Source organism: Conger conger, chromosome 7, assembly GCF_963514075.1.
Source record: "Conger conger chromosome 7, fConCon1.1, whole genome shotgun sequence".
Lineage (NCBI taxonomy): Eukaryota > Metazoa > Chordata > Actinopteri > Anguilliformes > Congridae > Conger > Conger conger.
In genome coordinates, this window is record NC_083766.1 from 24,316,383 (window position 1) to 24,344,096 (window position 27,714).

The 27,714-nt window shown below is 45.4% G+C and overlaps 1 pseudogene; it reads right to left on the minus strand.

Moving 5' to 3' along the window:
- LOC133132589 (actin-binding LIM protein 3-like) overlaps window positions 1-18,710 on the minus strand; it is an 88,940-nt pseudogene extending 70,230 nt beyond the window's left edge.
- Between the last annotated feature and the right edge of the window lie 9,004 nt (window positions 18,711-27,714).

A 27,714-nucleotide genomic window follows, 5' to 3' on the forward strand; every position in this document is an offset into this window, starting at 1 on the left:
TAAAGAGGCCTTTCTCACACCCTCAGCGTGAACTCCAGCCAGCGCACATTCCACAGAGGTGGAGAGTGAGGGCGCGGAGATCTCCACCCAGCTCTGAACCGCCAGGAACTCCCCCAACCTTACATCTGAAGCAAATCTATTTTCTGGAGCCCAGTTTGTTTCTTGCCGTAGCACAAACCCAATTCTAGAGCACTGCTCTCAGTTCGCTGATTGATAACCCGATCACAAGAGGAAATCTAATTCTTAGCCAATGAGATGATGGAGCACCATCAGCACAAACGCCAGCCACTCAAACCGATCATGTTCAGTGTGTAGCTAAATGTGCACCTGCGGATATGCCACCTACAACTGTCAGTGATAATGCACATTATCATAGATCCCTCCTTTCCTGCAAATCGCATAAACCACAGCAGATTCTGTGTGCTCTGCATAGCACTTCCTCACAGATACTACTGTTGCAGATAATCACTAGCGATTTTTGGCTGTTTTGCAGTAAAATAAATACATTTTAAATAATGCCTTTTGTGGCAACACACAGCAGGGACTATGTTGCATTACAGTCAATGCTTTTATCCAAAGCGACATACTGGACATTTGATTAGACTTCAATCCCCCTGGAGCAATGTGGAGTTAGGGGCCCTGCTCAAGGGCCCAACAGCTGCACTGATCTTATTGTGGCTGCACTGTGGCTTGAACCACCAACCTTCCAGGACCCAGGCAAGCACCTTAGCCACTAGGCTGCCCCTATAGACTAATGCTTGGGTTAATATGTGGTCAGACGCTGCTGGGCTTGCAGCCCAAATGCCATCAGCTGAGAGTATGAAGGTCTGGAGCCGAAGCTGAATCATTTTGTATCGATTGCGACCACTGCACACAGTGCTCGATAAATGTACTATACTGCAATATACCACATACACTTAGTATATTATATGCTGAGTGTATCACTGTTTATGTAAAACATTGCAAATGTTCCTGAAAAAATGATGAAAATAAAAATAAAAACATTATTGTCAATCAATATGTCTTCAACTTTCACTTGCAAATGCCAACTTTTCTTGTCAACTTCAAATTAGTTTTATTGAGTGCTGAACTCGAAGAACATAAACACACCAATTTGCATCGAATTGTACCTCAACGTTTAAGGACGAATGCTGATGGAATCCAGACCTAAATCTGTTTTTAAAAAGGCTTGTGCCGATAATAATCAGAACTGAGGTCTCAGTACAGACTGCCTGCGTGATTACCGCATTATACACTGAACCAATTACACCAGAACCAAGAGCCTGGATGCCTGCCCCATTGCTAATCTGGAAGACACTACAGGTTGGAGAGACACTCCTCACATGATTACAACATTGTACACTAAACCGATTACACCAGAACCAAGAGCCTAGGTGTCTGCTACTCATATCGCTGGGGGTGGTAATCTGGAAAGCGCTAGGTGTTGGACTGACGCCATGTCGGCCAACTGAGGTAATGCACAGATTGTTGCACAGAAACAGCAGGTCATTCAGTATAGTAGTGTTTACACTCATATTGACGACATATCGAAACTTTGGTGCTTCAGTTGCTTCAGAAAAACATCCGGATTGACTCAATGACACTGTAAGCTGTGCAGGTTTCCCTGGTTAAAAAGAAAAAGTGGTCTGCTAAGCAAAAACAACAATACAAGCTAATGATGCTAATTTGATCTGAAGCGCAGGGGAGGGGGCAAGTTGAAGGCGGTGCACGGTCATCTCAGTTTCACTGTGAAGTGTGCTGCCATCCCCGCACGTACGTACTTAAGGCTATCAGGGCCGGCACATCAGCCGGTGAGTGAGGCTCTGCAGATCGGAGCTGACAGGATTGGCTCCGGGCCTGGAAGGGATTCCCCATACAGACTCAGCTTGCCCGCTAGCTGCATCGCAGTGAACACTGAAACGACACGGCCAGACAGCGGTTTCATTCCGCCCTGCTCCGTGAGCTGAGGCCCACGGCACCTTCCCTCCCTCAGCGACTGGGTGGGAGGCAGCGGTTTTTAGAACTAGCGAGTTTTATAGCGACAGATTAGCGATCTACAGTAGCTATTTTAGCAACGTAGCTACATGACAATTTGATAAAAAAATACATTTTTAGAAAACTGCATTACATTTACATTTCAAGGCATTCAGCAGATGCTCTTATCCAGAGCGACGTACAATGAAGTGCACAGATTGAACACAGGAACAAGTGTGAAGAGGACCAGAGAAGACAGTACGGTTCCAAGTCCTAGCTTGACTATATGGATACAAACGCAACCCTTGAAGAATGCATCAACTTACAAACTAGCATGCCACGGTTGGCAGCTAGAATACCCCAAGTACAACAATACAATAGCTAATACAAAACAATATCAATATATAACTATATAAATGCCATTATAATCTATGGCATATGTATGTACTGCGTGTGTATGTACAGGTAATCTGTGGTTGGCTGAGCTGAACCGGCTGGCTGTTTGCAGTCTTGGAGGCAGCAGCTGCTCTCCTGGCATCACTAAGGGAAGGAAAGCACCCTGGGACGTTAATCGTGACTCTTCAGTGAAATGCTACCTTCCCAAATAACTGAGCCCTGTGAACAATGAATGCACAAAAAAACACAAAAAAAAAACCTTTAATAGTACTTTTTGCAAGATTAACAAGCGTCAGTTTAAATCTGATTTCTTTTAACTTTACTTAATTGCATTGAAAGTAGCAGCGCAGCAGACATTTTCCGAGGAAAAACACAACTGCCGTTTAACAGCACCACAACTGCCGTTTAACAGCACCACTTGCTGTCTTGGTCTCCCCCAATTAGGCACTGGCAGAATTCCACAGCGAGCCTGTTTTTGTGGTTTGCGCTTTGAAGTGCAAAGCGTTGCGCAGTCTTTGGATTCCCAAAACATTTCTGCCAGCGACAGATAGCCGTCCCACCCACGGTAAAACCTGTCCTTCCTGTCAGACGTTTTTCGCTCTGAGAATAAACAGGAGTAAACGCACACATCGAGTGAGGCCACAGTCTGTGCGCCGAGGCCTAAAATACACTCGCGATTATTCAGACATTTCCTTAATCCGCAGGAACGAATAAGAGGTCATTGTTGTGAGCAAGCGCTGTTATCTTCCTCTATATTTAAATTTATGAGGGGGGCATTTCTCGTTCCTAGCACTTTTGTAAGCTCCATACAAATAGTCTTAAATGTACAGTGACTGAAAAAAGAAAGTATACCACCTTTCAAATTCATGGTTTTACATACTAACCTTCATCTAGTCATTACATTACAGTTATCTATCTGACCCTTTTATCCAAAGTGACATACAGTTGATTAGACCAGGCAGGGGTCTCTACCCCCTGTGGAGCCCTTGAGGGCCTTGCTCAAGGGTTCAACAGCTGCACTGACCTCATTGTGGCAACAACTTGGACCACCAACCTTCCAGGTCCCGAGCAAGCACCTTAAACACTAGGCTATAGGCCGCCCCAAGTCCTCCCCAAGTCCAAAGAGCAGATACATCTACCATTGAGTGAAATAACACATAACAGATTTTACTTTGTCAATATTTATTTAAGCCAAAATAAGCCAACTACTGTACAGACTAGAGAGTGGGAATCCCACACTTCAGTGTTCCTCCCTGACAGGCCGAGACTGTCCCGGTGAGAGGGTGGCCTGGTCCCCTCAGTCGCCTGAGAGCATTTCAGGCCATCTTCCAGTTTTTTGGCATGTCAGGATGCCCGTATCTCCTCGTGATTGGCCGATGCCTATATCTCCCCGTGATTGGCCGATGCCCATATCTCCTCGTGATTGGCCGATGCCCATATCTCCCCGTGATTGGCCGATGCCCATATCTCCCCGTGATTGGCCCCTGCTTCCGAGGGACACTGCGAGTGGTATCCTGCGAGACAGCGCCGCCGTCTGTCACGGCTGATCTGGCCAAGACGCCGACACCGTCGTTGTCATAGTCAGCTCGTGTTTCGGGGAGATCCATTTACCAGATGGATGTGGGTTCCTCTCCCACCCACAGTATTACTGTCACTGAGGATTTGCCACCATCTGCACGCACAGGAACTGCCAAAATGCCAGGATGTTCCCTCAGCAGGTGCCCAGCCCTGGTTCTGGAGCCACAGAAACTGCTCATTTTTTTATTTTTGCTTTCCTCATAAGATCAGCATCCAGCTGTGAAGCTTGATGAAGTGAATTGACTGCGTAACTGATGAGCTCTGTGCAGCATAACGGAAAAATCCATGGACTCTCCGGCACCAGGGCTGGATACCCCACTGAGCACACTGATGAGAACGACTTCCAGCCCTGAGATAGACGAGACGCCAGGACTCACAAACATGTCCGTTCACCTCAGGCAAAGCAGACAGTACTGGGACACACTGACGTAAACATCACGTCTGCCACATGATTGATGTGCAGCAAAAGCAGAGGGTACACCACACCCCCACCCTGATATACCGCACCACACCCAACTACACAGCACCCCCACCCTGATAAACCACACCTCCACCCTGCTACACCACTCCCTCACCCTGATAAAACACACCCCACACAACTACACAGCACCTCCACCCTGCTACACCATACCCCCACCCTGCTACATCACACCCCCACCCTGCTACAGCACTCCCCCACCCTGCTACACCACTCCCCCACCCTGCTACACCACAGCCCCACCCTGCTACACCATACCCCCACCCTGCTACACCATACCCCCACCCTGCTACACCACACCCCCACCCTGCTACACCATACCCCCACCCTGCTACATCATACCCCCACCCTGCCACACCACACCCCCACCCTGCTACACCACACCCCCACCCTGCTACACCATACCCCACCCTGCTACAGCACTCCCCTGCCACGCCGCACACTCTTCCTGGTCTGGTTCAGGCCCGCCACCTCCAGTTAAGATTGATGCCGAAGGCTCAATGGAGGAAACACTGGCCTGAACTGTGGCCACGGCCACTGAGTTCATTATCTTTCACACAGGCACTCAGACAAACGAGCAGAGAGGATTGATGAGCTCAAACAAACAGCCCCGTCCCTGGGCAGGTCCAGAGTAATCTCTGAGAGAGAGAGAGAGAGAGGTAATCTCTGAGAGAAAACACCAAGTCACATCCCTAGATGCTTCCCACAGACAGGTGTGACAAATGAGGTGTCCAGCTATCATTGTCTTACAGTGGCTATCATTAGCCTTAATAACAGCCACAGAAGAGGTGACACACACAGACATATAGACACACACCACACCTCGGTAGAACACACACACACAGACACACACCACACCTGGGCAGAAAACACTCACACACACACACAGACACACACCACACCTGGCGCTCAACACACACACACACACACACAAACATCTATTTTTACTGCACTGTTCTTGAAAGTATAGCTCTCTGACCTGAATATAGCAGACTGGATATTTAACATCTAACATGATACAAGTTACAGGTAGTGACATTCCACTCCACCCCACACTCCTGATAGGGATGCTGTGTTAACCAACTCCAGTTTTGATGTAAAAGAAACCATAGCTACAGGATCGCCGGTGCCAGGGGTTAAGGGGAGGAGAGAGGAGGGGTGGGGGAGGGGAGGGGGTGACACTGGCACTGGCCAACAGGAAGCCTGGCAGCAAGGAGTTACATAACATCTCTCACAAAGCATTGCGGGTAATTTCACAGACGGTTATGGGGCTTCTCGTTGGTGATGCAACCGGGGTCAGAGGCGAGAAACAGAGAGGATGATGGGATATGTCAGCTCCACCACACTGCCCCCTGCTATGTGCACCGCATGTCTGTGAGCACGAGAGAAACTATAAAACAAGAAAATGAAGATGAACGGTGGATAATCCCTGACAGAGAAATCACAGATAAGAACTGAGGCCACTGATACTTCTCTTACATATGACCGCAAGGAAAGAGGGAGAGAAGGCCAGAAAAATAAACAAGCCATAGCAAATAATTCTGAATATGTCATTCACATGTGAAAATATACTATCACATTGTATGTTAACTGCTAGTTCTAACAGTAACCCCCCGTCCCTGCCTTCCCTCGACACACACACATTAAGAATAAAAACTTGTTCTCACACTTCATTCCAATAATTAAGTGTTTAAGTGTTAGTTTGAGCGGATTTTTACACTTTCATTATAGTCAGTTAGAGTTTAGCTTTATAAGTGCTTTATAAATCGTTACCAATGCACTGCTGACGATTAGTCGTTATTAGTTAATGTGTTATTAAATGGAACTCTTGAAAAAGTATTTTGTTTCAGCACTGTTATATATCTCATGAATTAACAATGTATGAGATTGTTGTTAGCAGCAATTTCATGAGTTGTTAAAATATTTATTTTCTTTCACTATTCATGACTAATGGGAATGCAGTTTTTAATGTGTCTCATGTTAGCCCATTAAAGCTCAGCAGCTGAAATTAGCCAGTTCACTTATTGACATTCTGAGGGGTGTCCATCCTTATTCAATGGGGTTATCAAGCACAGAAAGAAAACAGCTCAAGAATATTAAAAGATGCATTGATGAAATGGGAGTGTGGATAAAATATTAGCAGTCCATAAAGTAATCTTGCGGAGGTTTGTTAGGAAAATGTTGCCTTCTCATAAATACCAATATTTATTCATTGTGGTATAGGAAAATCATGCCATTGTTAAGTGTTAAAAAATGCATTGTAATTTAGTGTGGCTGAAGTGTAGCCATATTCTTACAAATGCGAGCCAAAGTGCTGAAGCAATGCATCATGGTCCTCAGCAAACAAGGAGCAGCGCAGAGGAGAGGCAGCCATTACATCAGAGGATGGACACAGCGACCAATCCAGTCAGGCCAGCGATGTCAGGCGTGGGTGAGAAGCTACCGGAGGACGATGGCGTCATAGGAAGGGGGGGGGGAAGGGGGTGTTGAGGGGTCAAATGTTCAGGCATAGGAGGGGGAGGCGGGGAGAGAATTCACACACAAACTGGACCTATGGTGCCTTATCTAACAGAGTTACCCTTTGGCTGCCAGGGGTCACTATGGAGTGCTGTTAGGTCCCTGATACACAAACAGGGAAGGGAGGGGGTCCCTATAATGAGACACTGGGTACAAAGATGGATGTGTAGGGGGTCCAAGTAATGGTATTGCGTAAGCCTACTGTGTACAAATAGAGAAGGGAGGAGGTCTCCACATTGAGACACTGTGTACAAAGACAGCAGGTAGAAAGGGGGTCCCTATAATGAGACTGGGTACACAGACAGATGTGTAGGGGGTCCATGTAATGGTATTGTGCACTGTGTACAAACAGAGAAGGGATGGGGGTCTCCGCATTGAGACACTGTGTACAAAGACAGAAGGTATGCTGTAATGAAGAAAGAGAGAGAGAGCGATAGCCATGCAGGAAGTGTCTCTCTGAGCTGCGTCAATCACAATAATGTGATTGTCAGCTTTTTCCAGCCGAAGCGAGTCTTGCACGGTCGGTTAGATATGCGGTGTTCAGGGGGCCGTGGTGGCGCAACAGGCTAAGATGCAGCAGACTTGCGGTTGCAGTTCGCTGCAGTTGCACACCGGGGACCGGGGACCGGGGTTCGATTCTCGGTCCTGTCAAAAGCCAAGTTTGGCTGGCTCACGTGGAGCAGCATAATTGGCTCGCTGCTCCAGGGGGAGGGACTTGACTTGGCAGGGTTAGTAGATCGCCGCACAAAAAGCACCTCGGGCGCCTCGGAATCACGGTTACCAGCATGTGGCGAGACGGCTTGAAGAAGGCGTGTCGCTCTCGTAGGGCCGCCGAGGGACGGGGTGTGGGCGGTGTATCTAATACTAGCTCTAATTGAATTAGACGGGGTACAATTGGCTACCAAATTGGGAGAAAAAAGGGAAAAAATAAAAATAAAAAAAGATATGCGGTTTTCGAAGCATGATGATGTTACAGCTCAGCGCTCCTCTGCCCCTCACTGCAGCCCTGTTCTCTAGAAGGTGATGTCATAGGTGTTTAGCACACGGGGGGCGGGGGGCAGAACATGGCAACAGGCAGTGTACCCCCCACCGCCCCAGGGGCTACAGTCACACCAGTGATCACAGTTCAGCCACTGCTTCCCAAACCCAGAGTCACTATCTGTCTGTCCGTCTTGCCAGGCCTCCAAGCCACCTCTCACCCTGTGCATGCTGGGATATGCTCCAGCACCCCCCCATAACTCTGACCAGCAATACGTGGGTTAGATAATGGATGGATGCAATAATATTACATTACATTTAGCTGACGCTTTTATCCAAAGCGACCTCCATTTCCTCAGGCTAAGCAGGAAACAATCCCCCCTGGAGCAATGCACGGTGAAGAGCCTTGCTCAAGGGCCCAACAGCTGCACAGATCTTATCGTGGCTACAACAGGGATTGAACCACCAACCATGCGGGTCAAAGTCATGTATCCACTAAGCCACTGGCTGCCCAGAGGCTGCCCACTCCCTAATAAGGAGAAGAAGAAATAATCATAGTAATGAGTATAATAAGGATACGTTTTATGTACCACAATAAAACTCAACAAAAGAAAATCTGAAACTCAAGCCAAGCATGCATAGTGTGAATAAACATGTGCGTAAGAACGAAATAAAAAAACTGGCGCAGATACATTAAAAAACACAACGCCCAACAGCACAACAGGCAAGTGATAAAAGCAATGAAACTGCAGCAAACACAATCGATAGAACCTGCAATAAAAAAATGGGCAAATAATAAAATTGGAAAGATTTTTCATGGAAAGAACATGAAAGAGACATCTGAGACCTCTGAGTAGAATTTAGGAGGGAGTTGGGGAACAATACGTCACACGTAATCAAATCCACGTGTGCTGTGGACATTCAGTATCTGATTGCATCTACAGGATGGTGTTATTGATTACAATCCCTCTTACAGTGCATAACAACTGGCAGAATAAAGTTTACAGCAGACCGATACAAGTGTATGATAGAAACCTGTGAAGCCTTCCCTAAATAGCGATTCATAAAAAAAATAGTCAGACAGAAATGCTTAATTACTATATCCAGTTAAAAACCAGCGATAGACACCTTGGCTTCTGTCATTTTCACCAATTGCAGATAACTGCTGTTTACTATTCAGAATAACAGGTTTGCTCAACCCTGTTCTGTGTGTTCATTAAATCACGGTCCTCAAGGGCTGAGAACTGCTGGTGTTCCACCCTCCGTTTCCCTGGGAGCCAGGTGTGACGACAGTTTGGCCAATCAGCGGCACTAATTGTTCAGTTTTCACTCCAACCCAAACAAACCTCACTCAACAGCTAGAGATTGGTGTGTAGAATTACGGTGGAAATGAAAACCTTGAGGTAAAGTAAGTGTAAAATCAAAAGCTACAGCATGGTGGATCACCAGGAAGAGGGTTGCCCAATATATTCTTATCTTCTTTGAAGGCTTCACTATCTTATATGCTGTTTACAATACCATTACGGCTATCTACAGTAGATCACAATTACTTAGCTGACAGTTTCATCCAAAGCAACTTACGTATAGTTGATTAGACAAAGCAGACTAGAGAAATGTGGGGTGTCTTGCTCAAGGGCCCAACAGCTGTGCAGATCTAATTGTGGCTACACCAGGACTTGAACCACCAACCTTCCAGATCCCAACCATGTACCTTAGCCACTACAGCCTACAGGCTGCAGCTGGCTGTGTCGCCATTAAGGATCGAACGCCCTTTGACCACGGGGTCATGACCTTTTGCCGGAGGCAAGGACAGCTGCAGACTCCAGTGACCTTCTCTCTGCGATCCCGCCCCGCCCGGGGGTGAAGCAGCTGTAGGCGCCACCGGGACGTTCCCACGCACGCTCCCACGGTGAAGGAAGACGCCGACAAGCAACTGCACGCCTGGCCTCGCGGAGTGAGCGCGTGCAGACGGAGACGCCAAACCCAAAGCTCTGTCGCCACGCCGACCTCGTCGTCCTCCCCGGGTCTGACCCCGACGGTCTCGCGGGTAAGAAGGCGCATGAGAAACCCGCTGTGATCTGTGCTCACTGCTGCCTCTGACTCAGTCAGCATGCATGGTGGCCGTGTCAGCTTGGATTGCTCCCTGCCTCGTGATAAACCCCCTCCCCCACACCCCGAAACACACCTCTCTTGCTCCCACACTCTCGCATGTATCACACTTTTCCCTGTGTGACCCTGACTGTGAGGATACAGCTGTCCCAGGTGATCCGATTGAACCCTTTCAGGAAGTCAGTCAAACTGGTGTGATTAGAATGCTCATAATTGAACATTCTAATTGGAACATTCTAATGCTGATGTCACAAACACTACTGGCAATTGAAAGCGGTTCTAGAACACAGACTTAGAATCTTGAAAGAGGTAAATCCACTGGCATTCCAGACAGCTGGAGCCTCAGTCATTCTGGATGCACAGAGCAGGCACAGACGTGTCGCTTTTTTCAACTGTACCAGTCCAATGGGAACTCTACACAGAGGACATTGTGCACAAACCATGATCTACAGAATCAACTGGAGATTCTGCTGCATTTACTTTTCGCCCTACAAGGTGTAAAATCACACATGTACGTGATTAGAATGTTTTTAACTGAGCATTCTAATACCAATGCAAAATCACTACTGGTAATTGAACGCAGTGGAGTTCTAGAACACTGACTTAGAATCAACCTACTCTTTAAAAGGTTAAAGACACAGTAAGTGGTGGTGCTGGTTGCGCTACTACATTTAGCAGACACTCTTTTTCCAAGAATGCCTGGCAGTACGCAAGAAAATATCCCTGCATTCCCCTAGAGCCAGGCTTAGCTAAGAGCATTTGTGTGATCCCAGTGACACCTCAAACAAGCCATCTGAAAACCTGAATGAACCCACATCGGAGTGCTTTGGAGTGAACACTGATGTTTTAAATCTAAAGATTACCTGATTGTCTCGCTGATGCGCTGCCTCAAAGCCCTCGTAGTCTCCGGTTTTATTGATCTCCTCGCATTTAATTAGCCTCTTATTTACTTTACTTCTTTAGGGATGTCCCACACGTTTGACGATGCAAAGTCAATGCACCTGATAATATGCTCTGACGGCAGATTGATTGAGCATTCTTCTCTGATTTAAACAGCCATCAATCAACCGCTGCAACATAACACAAATGTGCCACATGCAGTGCCTCCAACAGGAAGCACCGTTCCAACAACCCTGGCTGATTTAGCTGATTTAGCTTCAAGGGGTGGATATCTGCAGCAGAAATAAACTGCTTTCTCACCTTTGAACATGGAATTTCATCTGGATTACTCCACTAACATTTACAACAATGACTTGTTGCCACCGTGAAGCTGTAAAATGTCACATACATTTAAATACAATGTATACAACTATAATAGTCCCTTCATTAGGAGAACAAAATCCATGTATGTCATCCTAAAATTTCACTTTGCTATGGTAAGTTAAAAAACAAGTTAAATGATTAGTTACTATTTATCTACATTAGTTATCTATCATTTTTACAGGGGTACATTGTACATACAGGCTAAAATAAAAAACCTGCACCCACACAGGCCCTCTTCACATACAGGAAAGCACACCCCTGGTCTACACGCACACTCCTGGTCTACACGCACACCGCTGGTCTACACGCACACCGCTGGTCAACACGTACACCCCTGGTCTACACGCACACCCCTGGTCAACACGCACACCACACCGCTGGTCTACACGCACACCCCTGGTCTACACGCACACCCCTGGTCTACACGCACACCCCTGGTCTACACGCACATCCCTGGTCTACACGCACATCCCTGGTCTACACGCACACCCCTGGTCTACACGCACATCCCTGGTCTACACGCACACTGGCGGTGTGAAATATCACCGTGGGCCTGGAGTGAGCTGATAAATGCTCTACACAGTCAGTCAGAGGCTGGCATTCTGCTGGAGCGGAGGGGAAAGGGGATTTTCACGACACATCTGTGCCCATTAAGATTATCATTATATACTTTCTCAACTATTTGGTACATGCTACGCACCAATAGTTTGCAATAGCTCCAAGATTAACTTCTGAAAGGAACCCTGTGATTCCATAGAAGAGCCATATCTAGTTCAAGGGTTCTGGGTTGGGCAAAATGGTTATTTTTCTTGGAGCTTTCACACTTCACACCTATGATACAGGGCTCCATCAAGAACTAGAAAGGGTTCACCTATGGGTCCACCTGAGAGTTTATAAGTCCTGTGTGTCATTCAGTTCTGTGTTCTCTGATCCACTAACACCCGAATGAGGCGATCTTCGGACAATATTTCTTAAAGTGGCCGTAAAGGGGCTGGAAATAGTTGAAATAACCGTAAATCGGTTATTAGATAATGCACCAAATATCTACTGAAGGTAGTGTCAATAACACACACATTTAAAGTCAGACTTAAAATCTGTTTTTGAAAACAATGTCAGGATTGTATGGGCATGGCCTGGACCATCAGCCTACCTCCGTCCTCAACTCATCCCAAAAAGGGGTACCCTACCACCCACAAGTAAATTGCATTGGAGAACGACACAGAAAGAACCCAATTGGAATTCAAACCCAGGGCATTCGTTACTGTCACCCATTTGCCACAGTAGTGTTCTGGTATCAAGGTGAAACTTGATTGCAGTTCACTTATCAATGCTTCATACAGTACATCATTAACAACTGCATTATACAACCTTTCACAGTTGATTTATGCCCTGTGTTAATAAATGTCAGTTAAAATTACATTGATTTGGAAGGTTTTAAGATTTCGGTTTACAATGCCTATCATGGTTACATCATATAAAGGGGACTCCTAAGGCAATTTGAGGTGGCACAGTGGTATACTGAATAGCACTGCTCCCTCACAGTAAGAAGGTCACAGGTTTGAATCCTGGAGGACAGGTTTTCAGCATGGAGTTTGCATGTTCTCCCCATGTCTGCATGGGTTTACTCCAGGCACCCCGGTTTCCTCCCACAGACCATGGAGGCATGCAGTAGGCTAGAGTCTTTGAGTAGTGAGTGTGTAATGTGTGTGCCCTGTGACAGACTGGTGACCTGTCCAGGGTGTATTCCTGCCTCTAACCCAATGCATGGTGGGACAGGATCCAACCCCCCCCCCCCCCCCCCCAAAAAAAATACCCCAACCAGGAATAAGAAATTTTGAAAGAAGCCAAAGATGGTGATCTACAGAACTTGGCTGCATCTTGGAAACATAAACTATGTTGAAATTATTTAAAAAAAAGACCTTATGTCCTTATCTTACCCTCCCTAAGCTTGCCTTTCCTAGATTCCTTCAGAACACATCAGCAATGTACTTTATATCAGGGGGCAGCCTGTAGACTAATGTGCTTGATTGGGACCTGGAAAGGTGTTGGTTCAAACCCCAGTGTAGCCGCGATAAGATCTGCACAGCTGTTGGGCCCTTGGCCCCACATTTCTCCAGAGGGGATTGGCCCTTGCTTAGTCTAATCAACTGTAAGTAGCTTTGGATAAAAGCATCAGAGACTGTAATTATACTGTACTGTATTAAACTGGACTGTAATGTAATTATAAAGGATGCATAACATGGATATGATCATGTACTAGCATTTACAACTGCACAATAATAATTATAATAGTAATAACCAAGGTATAACACATTAAGTGGACGCTGGTAATGATGATTAAAATTACAGATAGCAATACCAATATATTTTAACAGTCTCAACTTTATTGAGTAATCTCTCTTCCAGACATTATCGTCCTGATCACAAGAAAGATTTAATACTTGGCCTCAAATCTTCCTTTCTTTTGGCCATCGTTATTTTCACATTTAACTTCAATGAATCACTTCATAGAGATATTTCTTTTTTTAATCAAAAGTGGTATTCGTCCTTCCTTGCACTCCTAATCGAATCTCACAGACAGAGCCAGTGTACACCGCAGCGTAATTGAAATCGAAATGTAATTCACTTTCGATTCTGACCGTACTCCAGGGGCCAAATGTTTTACAGGTCTTTGATCCATCGTTCTCCCCTCTATCGCCAGGGAAAAACATATTGCTCTGCCACCTGTCCTCCCCCGTGTTGTCATGACGATATCGCGGCCTCGGCTTCACGCTATGAGGTGAATATCGACACGTCTCGCCAGCATGTGATGATGGGAGCTTAACGCCTAATCCTCATCAGCGTTTCCTGCGTTTGGGCCGACAGCGTCGGGGCACGCGTATCCCAGGGCAGCGCGGACCCCACCCCCCTCGTCAGCTGAGTGCCAGTTTCCGCAGCTCAGCAAAAGAACATTCCGCACGTTTCCCTGGCGATAACGGAACAGCTGCAGCTCTGAACTTGGGTCAGGCTCGGCCCCGACAGAACGTAGCGAAACAGAACGTTTATTTAAACAGAAACGGTGCTGGGTTGAACACCGTGTTGGCGGCCCGGCTGACTGACATAGTCAGTATGACGTCTGAAAAGGCCGGTCTGTAATTCTCCAGGCTTTAAAGCACAGGCCTGAGGGGTGTCTCGGTGGCGCAGCCTGTAGAGCGCTGACCGCATGCTCATTGCGAGCCGCGACGTCGAGGGTTCGAATCCGACCGTCCGACATTTGTCGCATGTCTTCCCCTCTCTCTTGCTCCCATTCTTCCTGTCTCTCTATACTATATACTGTCCAATAAAGCTGAAAAATGTCTTTAAAAAAAAAAAAAAACCATAGGCCTGCGTTATTATTGATTCGGGCTGGACCCCCCCCGACACGCCCACCGAGCAGGAGCGAACATACCCCAAAGCTTGTCGCCCCCCGTCGCACACCGTTGGGAGTAAACATATCGTTCAACCGAAAATGTTTTCCGATTGAAGGTGCCTCAACTGTAGTGAAACAGGTGTCTCTGTGCCCACACGGAGCCTGAACTCGGCTTCACAAGAGCATAAGAACAGCAAGTGAATAACAGGGTAATATAATAACATCATTCAGCCAAGAGGACAGAAAAAAAGAAACATTTCAAATGTTCATCTTTGTAGGCAGGCAACCCTTTGCTGACCTGTTACGCAAGCTCCAAATCCTTCTTAAGTCCTTTACACTGCTAATGCTGTCTGCTAGCTGAAGTACCATTCACAGTTAGCTGTCTGTGCAGTTATTGTTAAATACGCTTTACTGGACGTTAAAAGGAGCCCTTGGAAAAAAAAGGAATAATCCCATTACAGTTGCAAGATTTCTCTTCTAAGTACTGTCCATGTAAATGGATTCTCACTACCAAGATAATAAACATGTATGTTCAGCATTGTCCTGTTATTTCATAAGCACACAGTGCATTTAAAGGGATTACACTGAAATCTGAGCATACGTATTATGCAGGGTAAAAAGAGGTTGTTCTTTCACAAAATGCATTTCTCCAAAACAGTCTTTCAATGGGGAAGGACATTCAATAGCATGACATCAGTGCTGAGTTATACTCATGGCCAAAAGGTTTTCATTGACCTGTTCTTCTAAAGCTCAATGTGTACCAATCACATGAACCCTTTAAGGTGTGAGGTCACAAATATGTGATTAGAATGTTCTTAACTGAACATTCTAATGCTGATGTCACAATCACTACTGGTACTTGAAAGCAATGGAGTTCTAGAACACTGACTTAGAGTAAAAAAGAAAAAAAATCCAACATTTAAAGGGTTAAAACTTCACCGTTCCACTACTACGTTCTCTTCCTGTTTAGCTGTCTTTCTCTTTATTAAAAGCCATTATTTACTGCCTCAGCAGGCTTTCGACGTGGACAAATTCTAACCACAATGGCCATATCATTAGAGACTTAATTAACATTGATAATTATGGCAGCCACAATAGGGATAAAATGAATGCATGAAGGAAGGAATCTGACTTTGCAGAGAAAATGGCGATAACGCCCCGCTGCCTGAAAGGGGGAGAAATGTCAGAGCCGCCTTATCTGGCAACCTACTTCTCATGACCTTTGCAAAGAAATGTTTAGGATGAAAGCACACAAAGGCACGCTGCAGAAATGTCCTCTAAACGTGTTTATACGGCGTAATCGTTACGTTAGGTGCTTGCCCGACAACCTTAATCGGAGTGGCTGAGACGGGCAGACACACCTCACACAGGGGAGTTTGATCCACGCGTAACGTAGATCATTACTGAACATATTCAGGTCACGTCATCTCCCTGGTAGAACCAGGCTGTGGCTAGTCCAATCAACATGCAGCCTGTGGACACGGCTGCCCTGATTGGCCAGCCAGGCTACTCAGCATGTCCACTGTTGAAATTCACAGCACTGGGATGGATTAGCAGCTACTTGTTAAAGTCTTCCCATGCAAACCCTGTGAACTTGGTCGTGCATCCTGCTCTCAGGCGGAAGGCATTACAGGGAGAAGTGATTTTGTAGATGCAGATGAGCATATCCTGTCTGCAGGAGATATTTTGTGACACTGGTACAAGAATTGTCGCAGATGCCTGTTTCCAAGGTGACTTGCATTGCTTTGCATTATTTGCAAGTTAGGTTCCCTGTTCATGCGTGCAGCAGCAATTCCATCCCTGGGAATCAAACCTGTAACCTTCTGGTTAGAATTTCCTTTTCCAATTCCCAAACAGGCATCGAGCCACATAATAGCAATAATAACTTGCTATTTCGCTGATGCTTTTAATCAAGGCAATTTAAAGTCTTGACAGGGGACAATCCCACCTGGAGCAATGTGGGGTTAAGGGCCTTGTTCAAGGGCCCAACATCTTATCATGGCAACAGTGAGGACTGAACCACCAACCATGTGACTTAGCCACTAGGCTACAGGCTGCGCTAAGAACATGCCACAGCTACTGAAAGAATCATGGTCAGAAGCAAGCAGACAGACCTCTGTCAGCTCTCATCCATATTGTATCCAGCAGCTCATCTGCCCATCTAACTACAGTCAACTTCAGAGGGTAGAACGTATGCTTGGCCAGGATAACAGTATTGCAAAACACAATGAAGAGTAAAACGAAACTGCATAGGCTGGGGTTTTATAAGGGAGTGCAGATTAAGCTCCACAGTAGAGCTTTTCCTTCGTGGCTGTCCAAAGTCCAAACCCATACGTTCAAGGCAGACGGATATCTCTTAAAATGCAACGAATGGAATTGATTTATCTATCAATTCAGTCAGTGATTAATCTATCGCTGAATCAGCAAGCTGACAACCCCGACGGGCGCACCACAGACACAGAGGGCGTGGCACTGTTCGGTTAAATTCTTTCGGTGGTAAATTGTGGCATGTTTGGTATGAACTCGCCTTTACGCAGACTTAACCCGTAAGTTATTTAACGTTATTTATTTCGTTATTTTTTATTTTTATTTTAAGGGAGGTGTCCAACTGTTGCGCAAACCGCAGCGAGAAGTTGACATTCGCGTCTTGACGGCTGGGCAACAGTTGCGACAAGAGAATTCCAAAAACTCCTCTGTCCTGTGTCACGTGCTGCTGTCATCTGGAAATGAAGTCACAGCTCCGTCTACTGTAGCCTACTGTACCTTTACAATGCCAATTTCTCATTGTTTTCACGTGGCTCGCATATTGTCAAAGCTAGCCGTGTAAGCTGTTTGAAAGAAATGTTCAAGATGAAAACAAGTTGAGTTCATAGCCGCATATATGGACAACGTGCTAACAGGTAAAATACCAAAGGAGGAATTTTTCTTTGCATTTACTACATAAATAAATGCCACTGTATGATTCCTACATGAGGTAAAAAGGGAGAAAGGTTTATGTCTGAAAAAGTCAGGTAGGGTAGTTAATTATATATGAATGTAAATACTAACAACTGGGCGTATTAAGTTAAGTACCAAGTTTTTCCTCGTGCCAAAGCTTGGAAGCTTTTGCACACAAACACACACGCACAGTCCCTGTGCATATTCATTTTTCAATACACAGATAACATATAAAGTTTATGAAATTGTCCCGAATGTCAATAAAAAGGCAAATCAAGTCAACCCCAGGCAACATGTTTGTCCACAGGATTATAGCATATACACAGGTAGAAAACAATACCTTTATCTTCATATCTACAGTGCGTATCTAATCAATGTAAAAAAAGAACAATCAACTCTTCCCAATTATCCCTGGCCTTTAAATAAAATGTGTATTGTAGCAAACATTTCTTATAATATACAGAGACCTGCTCCATGGTGTGATTGTGTTAAATCCTATGAAAGCTGCTGTAGACCACCTGGAGTAGTTTTCTGAGAGACACTTTCTAATCCTACTTTGCCGTAATTATTACATCCCTTCACACCGTATGCGTTTAACGAGAAGCACCTCCAAACGATCCACTTACCACTCGTGCTCATGATGCAAAATACTGTGGAGACCGAAGGGCATGTGATCTCCAAAACGCTCGTTTGACCAAAATAATATATTCCTCAGTCGGCTTCTTTAAGTAGCTAAATCGAGTAGAAAACGTTCATTCGACGTTTGAAAGACAAACAAGGGGGTTGTATTCAAACTAGCAATCCATTATTGCGTTTCGAATGCCTCGCTGTAGAATATCGTTTCTTGCAAGCGCGTCCAGGCGAGAGCAGGATGTCGTCCACTGGCTACTGTAGGTGAAAGAACCTGGAGTGCCAACCGTAACGACAGGGTGCTCCGAGCGCGGAGAAGCCGATTACAGTAACGCTGTTGTTGTGACACTGCCCGGGCGGAGGATTTCAGTAAATCCGGATTGCAATTGAAGCGCAATGTAGCCCGGTCACATTCCATCTGCGAGCACTCATTTCTGTGGCTGTGGAGGAAGCACGGCTGAATCCGCGCTGTTCTCAAAGTGTTGACAGGCGCTGAACCCTTTTCGCTGACATGCAGGCGCTCCAGCCCATCATTAGCGGAGAGGGACGTCAGAGGCAGGGCTGGCAAGGCGCGAGCCGAACAGCGTCTAAGGTCTGAGCGCTCGCTCTCACTCACCGCCCATTTGTTAAGGTCATACGAAACAAAAAAGGTGCCGTTCAGCTGTCAGAAGTTCGCTTGTCTTGCCCTCTCGCCGTTTTTTCCACCTTAGAATAGAAGTGTTACGTTCAGCATGCGAAGCCCTCGACCATTGTATTCAGCCTCAACGTGTTAAACTGAAATAGGCTACCATTGCAAGTTAAAAAATAATAAATAAAACAGATGGGTGCGCAATGTGGTGTATTTGAGTCATTTTTATTCCGTGATGTATTTATTTCTATAAGCATAGTAGCATCAACATATTTTTAGCAGTTGCAAGGGGCAAGCTGAATTTTGTTTATAGTTTCAGAAGACAGGTCTAATTCTCCGGCTGAACCCCAGGAGGGGGACGAAAGGTGCTGAGAGCAGCGATTTCGGGGGAGGAGGGTACTGTAACTCACTGCTAAAGAGAAGGAAATGAGAAGGACACATGCCTGAGAGGACAGGGCCGGATATGCGAGGTGAAGAATCATGCGGGGACAGAGCGAAATATGAGCACCTGTAGGAATGGTGCAGCTCAGGACAACAGTATGAACCAGTGCTACTAGACAGACGTTAGCAGGGCTATAGTCCAGTTGCTCAGGTGCTTGACTGGGAGCCACAAGGTTGGTGGTTCAAGCCCTGGTGTAGCCAGAATAAGGTCCGTTGAGCTGTTGGGCCCCACATTGCTCCTGGGGGGGATTGGCCCCTGCCATGTAGAGATAAAGGCCATTTTGTGTCACTTTGAACACAATCTGTGTTAACAAACCTCCCTTTGTATATTTGTAATCCTCTTTGACACAAAATGTGTTGAAACTAGCACATACATAGTAACAGAAAAAGCTTGTTGGATATTAACATACCCTTTTTCAGAGTGTGACACTGAGACAGCTCCTGGCTTTGGGCCTGCATAACTAAGGATAGCTGGAATAAAGTGTTCTTCAGAAACAGCTTTTTTGTCAGGTGTGGCTCATCAGCGTGAACATATTTGGAGAATGTCAATCTCGCTACCAAGGCGATTCTTGTAAACGTGGGAGGAATGGGAGATATTAATGCTAATTTAAGCATTATTTGTTTTTGTTTGCTTTCTTCCTCGTACTTATCATAGCTTACCTGGGTTCTGCAGGCAAAAGACTTAGCTAGGGTGGGGTCACATAGGGTGGGGGTGGGGGGGTCAAGCCATGGCATTTTCCCCCTTTAGTCTAGTAATTTAATTGAGATTCATTTTAGGGTGTAATTGCTATACATACGCCTCTAGACTAGGCTTAAATTAGAGGAAATATTAACGACCATTCATTGACCTTTCTAAATTAACTGCATCTGATGTTCTCACTAAAGAATGGAATTAAAGACAGACTTTGGAAGTTAACACAGAGAGCATGACCTCAGTGGTACCTTTCATTCTGATTGCTCCCTGACATTTAAATCGCCCGGTGAGTGGGAGGGAGGGTGGAACCACATTATATACTCTGGAATCAAAGAAGGAATATAAGAGGGTAAAATATATCTTTTGATCTCTCTTTATTCAGAAATGTGGGTTTGAGACCTCCCCCCCAGATGCTGATAAGTGGAAGACATTTTGTTCAAGATTACTAGAGGAGGGGCTTGGGGAATGCCCAGTGTTTCTGGGCGGCCTGTAGCATAGTGGCTGAGTTACATGACTGGGTAAGGTTGGTGGTTCAATCCCCGGTTTAGCCACAGTAAGATCCGAACAGCTGTTGGGCCCTTGAACAAGGCCCTTAATCCCGCATTGCCCCGGGAGGGTAGTCCCCTGCTTGGTCTAATCAATTTAAAGTGGCTTTGGATAAAAGCATCAGCTAAATAACATGTAACATAATGTTTGGGGGGATAAGGTGACTGGTGGCAATTCTCGGATTGTTTATTCAAGTCCGTTTTCAGATCTAAATTTAAACGGTCAGTCTCCGCCGGCGGGCCTGTTCTGTTGCAGAAACACCCCCGTTTTATTTCAGGAGGGGACAGCCTGGCGCATGGCTCCTCAGAGAAGCCAGTCAGCAGTCTGGTGGTGCTCCCGGTGCAGCTGCCGTGGCAGAGGAGGGAGCGAGACACAAACAGCCCACAGTGAAGGCCCGTGGGAGTCAGGGCAGTCCCAGCTGCAGCGTTCAGAGGGAGGGCTGCAGACGCACAGGGGAAGAGGGGGGGCGGTGTGGAACAGGGGGTCGGACCCAGGGACCCCCACCCAGGTTGGGAGGCATCCAGGCAAAGAGGATGGAAAGAGTATTATTCATTTTTAGAAGAAGGAGTTGAAAGGTGCAGCACGAGGCAGCACTGTGGTATGGAGGTTAGCACCGTTGCCTCGCAAGAAGGAGGTTCTGGCTTCGAATCGTGGCTGGCCAGATCCTCTCTGCCTGGAGTTTGCATGTCCTCCCCGTGTTCATGAGGGTTTACTCCGGAGGCTCCAGTTTCATCCCACACTCAAACAACATTCATGTCAGGTTAGGTGTGCTCCTGCCATTGCCCATGGACAAGGCACTGGCCGCAGAACTTGAGTCGGTCCCCAGGTACTGCACTGTGACTGCCCAGTTCAATTCAATTGAATTTTATTTGTATAGCACTTTTCACAGAAGCTAGGATGGGTCAAATGCAGAGGACACATTGCCCCCCACAGGGTTCCATAAAGTATATCTTTCATTATTTTCTTTCTTTAACAGAGATCACAGATTGAGTGGGTAGGGGTGGTGGGGAAGCAGATGAGGACAGTAGAGTTTTATTATTGCAGATACCAGCTGGTCAGGGACCCCGCATATTACCTTAATGCCCCTCTGGACTCCCTGTTGAAACCCTAGGATAGAATGAATGCTAAAATAACTTTTTATGTTGTCTTTATGAAAACCTTCTGAATAAACTCACCAATCAAGCACAAATCACCCAAACAGTTATTTGGGCTGTTCACCAGCCACAAAAACAATAATATAACGTAAAGGAGACGTCAACGTTTATTGTGAATTAAACTGAAGGGCTCCGCCCAACTCATCATCACTGGCCTCGTAGAAGAAGTCAAGCCTGCCAGTGTTTTTTCTGTGTTTTATTTTTATTTGGTTCTATCCTGCCGCAGGGATCCTACCGCAAACAGCAGACAGGAAGGCGCTGAGTCATTGACAGTGCTTTATTTTCAATTTAACCGCAGAGGTACCATAAATCAACAGTGAGCGCCATTCTCATTTACAGTGAATGAAAGTGGGTGTAGACTGAAAGGGGTTGTGGAGGCCGTCAGATGTCGGGGGAGTGTCGTAGGACCTTCGCGGAGCTTGGTGACTCAGAACCATGGTTTTTGGGCCTTGTTTGTGATTTTGACGGGCGTCTCCGTGACCCACCCACCGCTGGGCTGAGACACTGGATTCCTATTTGAGGATTTCTATTTCCACAGCCCTCCAGCATCAGGAACCTGCTTTTCAGGGGATGCCTCCCATTCAAACTCTAACCAAGCCAGGCCCTGCTTAGACTCAGCACTGTCACCCAAGATGGCTGCAGGGTGCTGTGTGTGTGGGTGTTTGTGTATGCGTGTGTAGGTGTTTCTCTGTGTGTGTGTATATTAGTGTGTGCGTGTGTGCATGTGCATGCACACGTGTGTTTGTGTATGTGGGTGGTTGAGTGTCTGCATGAGTGTGTGCATGCGCACGTGCGTGTGTGTGTGTGTGTGTGTGTGTGTGCATGAGTGTGTGGGCGGTTGAGTGTCTGCATGAGTGTGTGCATGTGAAACGCTGTCTCCGGCTGCTGACTCAGCAGGTTAGGCCACACCTGGCTCTCCGTGCTGGGTCTGCATCAGTACAGCTGAGCAGCAGGGCCTGAATGTGACAGTGCAGTCCAGCAGCTGCTCCCGGACGCTGTGGCTGTGCTGACTGTGCAGGTTCAGAGCTGCTGAATGGGGTCAGCTGCACCTTCTGACATTACATTTATTCATGCAGGTTTTTCTGAGCTGTGCAACTTTTTTTACACAGGGTAGTTTGTGGGATCGCAGGGCCATAATGAGGGTCATTCACTTAGCACTTAACATAGCTGTTGCTACGTATTGCACAATGCTGTACAGCATTTCTAGCAATTAATTGTGTAGGCGGTTTTCAGTACACCTGTCTACCTATCTAGCTATTGATGGTGATTATTCATTGGGTAACTTCAGACTACTTGCTCATGATGGAGTGTTGGAGTTTCAGAAATAAATTTAACAATCGCGCTAGTGACATCCAGTGGTAGCAGCTATGAATCGCAATACACAGAGGGAACTAAAGGTTTTGAAAGCAGTCCCAGTTCCAAATATGACATCAGTGAGCACGCTAGAATTATATTAAATTATGACATCGGAATCTACTGTATACTCTAGATTTGCCTTCCAAACCACTCCACAGTGTCCTAGTTAGTGAATGATCATGCAATCTCATCACTCAGTTTGTCACCTTGTTTCAGATTTTTCTCCCAATTTGGTGGGCAATTGTACCGTTTATTTTAATCGCCCGTATATATAGAGGAAACACTACTGTAACCCCGCCCCCTGGTGGGCGGAAATAGATCAGCACACCGCTTCGCTTGATTCTGAGGTGAGCAGGGGCACTCGTATGCAGCGATCCTCCCCGCTGAATACCTCCCCCACACCCTCAAACAAAAGTCCAATGCCTTAGCTGTACGCCACGGTGGCCTCTGGATGGCTTTACATTTGATACAATACTCTGGAATGAAATTCAATTAAAATGTGGTGGGATACAAAAAAATACAAAAAACAAGCATAACAGCCATTTCAAGACAGTGAAATTAATTACATATATGTACGATATAATTTGGGGTTAGATCGCACCAGGACTGATCCACCCCATTGTTTGTGTTTGAAATAAATCTCATGTCATCTACCACTGTTTACAGATATGCACATTGGTGTTGTTTTAATAACTGCAATTAGCACAGCCATACAGCAGGGGACAGCATTGGTGCGATTGCTGAATGAGTGCAGGATTACTGGACTACTAGGGTTTGCATGAGCTGTGCATGTTAACTGCCCTTTCTTTCTTATTCCCGGTTAGTTGTAATTTAACACCAGCAGAGGGCAGTGTTGGCATTCTGTTCAATCTGTGGTATTCGGCGAGATCTCTGGCCTGCCAAAGTGCACAGTGGAAGTGAGAGATCAAAGTGGACAAATGTACACCCGCCCATGACACTGAAAATGACCTCTCTACCGTGTGTGTGTGTGTGTGTGTGTGTGTGTGTTGGAATTGACAGAAGTGTGCATGCATATTTGTCTGTGTGAGAGCATGTATGCATGTGTGTGTATGTGTGTGTGTTGGAGTTGAAGGAAGTGTGTGTGTGTGTCTGTGTGTGTTGGAGTTGGAACAAATGTGTGTATGAGTGAGTGTTGGAGTTGGAAGAAATGTGTGTATGAGTGAGTGTTGGAGTTGAGGGAAGTGTGTGTGTACGCATACATGCCTCTGTGTGTGTTGGAGTTGGAGGAAGACCCTTCATGTACTGCTTAGCGGGCGGACTTGACGAATGGGAGTTCTTGCATCCCGGCCAACTGTAACACCCCACGCCTGTGTGATGGTAGAGTCGGTACACCGCCCTGCAGGGCTACACTCTACAGTCCGGATTCCAGACCACAGAGCCCAGCCCTGCACTAGGACACTGCCTTCACAGGATACGGCTGTATGTTTTTTAAAGACACGCTTCTTCTGAGGAATTTTAAACAGAGTTATGATAACTCAAACTCTTTTCCACACGTTGAGTTTGAAAAAAATCTCAGTCTCAGTCTTCTCACTTTCAGGGTTTCAGTTCCTGAATTTATTTTTATTATGGGACCACTTCCTAAAGATAACCCAACTAATGATATTTAAAATTATGCTACTACTTTTCCGATAAAATATTTTTCAATAAGAGGTTTTAGTTCAGTGGGCGTTCCTGGCCAAACTTAAATGCTTATTTTAATTGGGGAATTTTTCAGTTTAGCCTTTTAAAAATGATTGCCAAACTTCTGTTGGCTGTCACTGTTAGGCCAACTCATTAGATTAGGTTGTAAAAATGTCCTTTCTGCACAAGGGCTATATTTCATAACCTCTTCACAGAAGAAAGTAGAGGATATTTCATTCCTCAAATATTCTACACACCATGTCCCGCTGTGTCAGACTAGTCCTCAATGCAGTCCAGATGCCCACTTCTTCTTTCACACGCTGCCTCTGATATGCACATTTCATTCTCCTGCTGTACGAGCACACAGAACACAGTTGTTGCCAGCAAAAATGATGATTTTATAAATGTGAATGCATAACCAGGATCCGGATCTGATCTATATCGTACACAGCAAAATGTCCACATTTAATTAATCTCTTATGGAGTTTATATAAGTCCATTAGGGACCATATGCACTCTGGAACAGTTGGTTTCACACAGAATATTGTATTGTTTATTTACAATGTTCTCTCGGTGCCCATTCATGTAATGTTCCTCTTGGTTACCTACTGGTATGGTACTTCAAATAATGGCTTTAATGCTCTCTGCAGCTCTCTGGAGGAACTCTGCCTTCTAGGAGAAAACAGACTGCATCTATGTAGAGAGCTTCACTATTGAACAGATCTGAATTTAATCAGTTATGCAATATGAACTTTTTTTTTCTTTTCAACCAGTGTATCAACAGGAAATGAAGCACAATGTGTTCTTTTAAAAAACGTTCGCCGCACGCCTCATCGAGCACGGCTCCAGCTCAGACCTCTGCATGTTCACACATTCTCTGCTCACATGGAGGTTGCATTTATTTGCATTGAAGGGCTGCTTTCTGCATCATATGCACATCGTTCTCCCAGAGTCGACCTTTTCCTTTTGTGTAATGTGGCTGAATGCAAAGAGCCTCATGCAAATCGCCCGATGTAGAGCGAAAAAACACACATCAGCTTTGGGAATAAAAAATGAGAATGCGACCGCCTAAATGTAGTCTGTATGTCTGAATGATAGGCATGATCCACTGTGTGTTATGTATTTATAAAACATGGACTGTTGCTTTGTGAATGATGTCTTCACAAATCATGGACTGTGGATTTGTGAATGATGTCTTCACAAATCATGGACTGTTGATTTGTTAATTATGTCTTCACAAATTATGGACTGTGGATTTGTGAATGATGTCTTCACAAATCATGGACTGTGGATTTGTGAATGATGTCTTCACAAATCGTGGACTGTGGATTTGTGAATGATGTCTTCACAAATCATGGACTGTGGATTTGTGAATGATGTCTTTACAAATTATGGACTGTGGATTTGTGAATGATGTCTTCACAAATCATGGACTGTAGATTTGTGAATTTCTGACCCAGCCTTTGGCACAGAGTATGATATTGCACACCAAGAGATCTGGGAATGGGATCCACTGTTAGCCGGACAGACTGGCATCATCCAGCAGAAAAGAAAAAACAGGAAAATAAATAAATGTAGCAACTCCAACATGTTTGCAACAAGTGAACTGAGTTTAGAATAAATTATATGGCTGCATCATTCTTTTAAACATAAAATGTCACCAAGTTATTACTTGAAAAGATAAGAGCTGTACAATTAATCCTGTTTGCTCAAGGAAATACAGGGACAGTGGAGGTATATTTTTGTTTTTCAACAATGAAATTTCCAACATGTTCCCTGAAAGTACAGTAATGTTTCCTTTTGCCGCAAATTATTACATTTCCCAAGCTAAAAAGGTACAAATTATTTATATATAGCTGGCTAGGGGCACAATTTTATCCACCAAACATATAGGTTTCCACCCCAGCGACAAGCATTTGTACCTTTTTCAGCCCTTTTTCTACCTTTATAGTGCATATAGTGCATAGCTTCATAGTGCGGAATGGGAGATTATACAAAGCGTTTTCCACATTTCTGAAGATACAGTCAATAGAGATGTGATTTCTGAGAGGATTAGTGAGTAAGCTTCAGGGTTGAACACATAAAAACACTGAAGGCATAAAGACCGTGTCTGCTGAGAGACCTCATGACTTACGCTAATGTCAGCAGTTTTATTTTAAAAGTTGAATTGTAAATTTAAGAGATGTTCATTAGAAATTGTGTCCTAAGGGCCATCTACCCACGCCACTTTTTTGTTGAACTTTGAAATCCTGAACATGTTGTGATATCTCTCCCAAATAAAAAACAAAATGGAAAGAAATTATAATCACAAGGCTCAATTTTCTTTCTACAATATCTGGGCTAGGCGGCACGGATGGTGCAGTGGGTAGCACTGCCGCCTCACAGCAAGGAGGTCCTGGGTTCTTGCATACCTGCTTTCTCTCTCTCCCTTTCTGTCACTCACACCCTAATTGTTTCAATTTCCCTTGTCTTCTTACTAATCTACTAACGCTTGATCAGGATTGGGTAATACTAACATTCTAACCATGTGTTCATGTTACCTTACGTTTCTTGTTCATGTCATTTACTAATTTACTAACGCTAGGGCAGGATAGGTTTATTACTAACTATTACTAATTACCTCGTTAACTTGTCAATCCTCCACACCTGATTTCAATTCTCTTGCTGCTCTCAAGCTAATTGTCTACACCTGTCTACACCTGCATATAAAGCTCAGTTCTATGACAGGTCTTTGCGAAATTGTTGCCCCCTGTTCGTCAGTGCACCTTTTGAGTGGTTTTGGCAAGCCATTGTCTACCTGTTACAATCCAAGCCTGTTTATTGACCAAAGATTATTGACTTCTGTTTTGTTGACCATTGCCTGCCTGTACCACGACTTTTACCTGCTGTTTTTGTACTTTTGCCCCGTGGAGCAGACTTCGGTCTTGACTCTTGCGCCGTCATCGACCCTGAGCCTGCCTACTACCCGCCTGTACTTCTGCCCCGCTGACAGTGTTCCTGGCTACT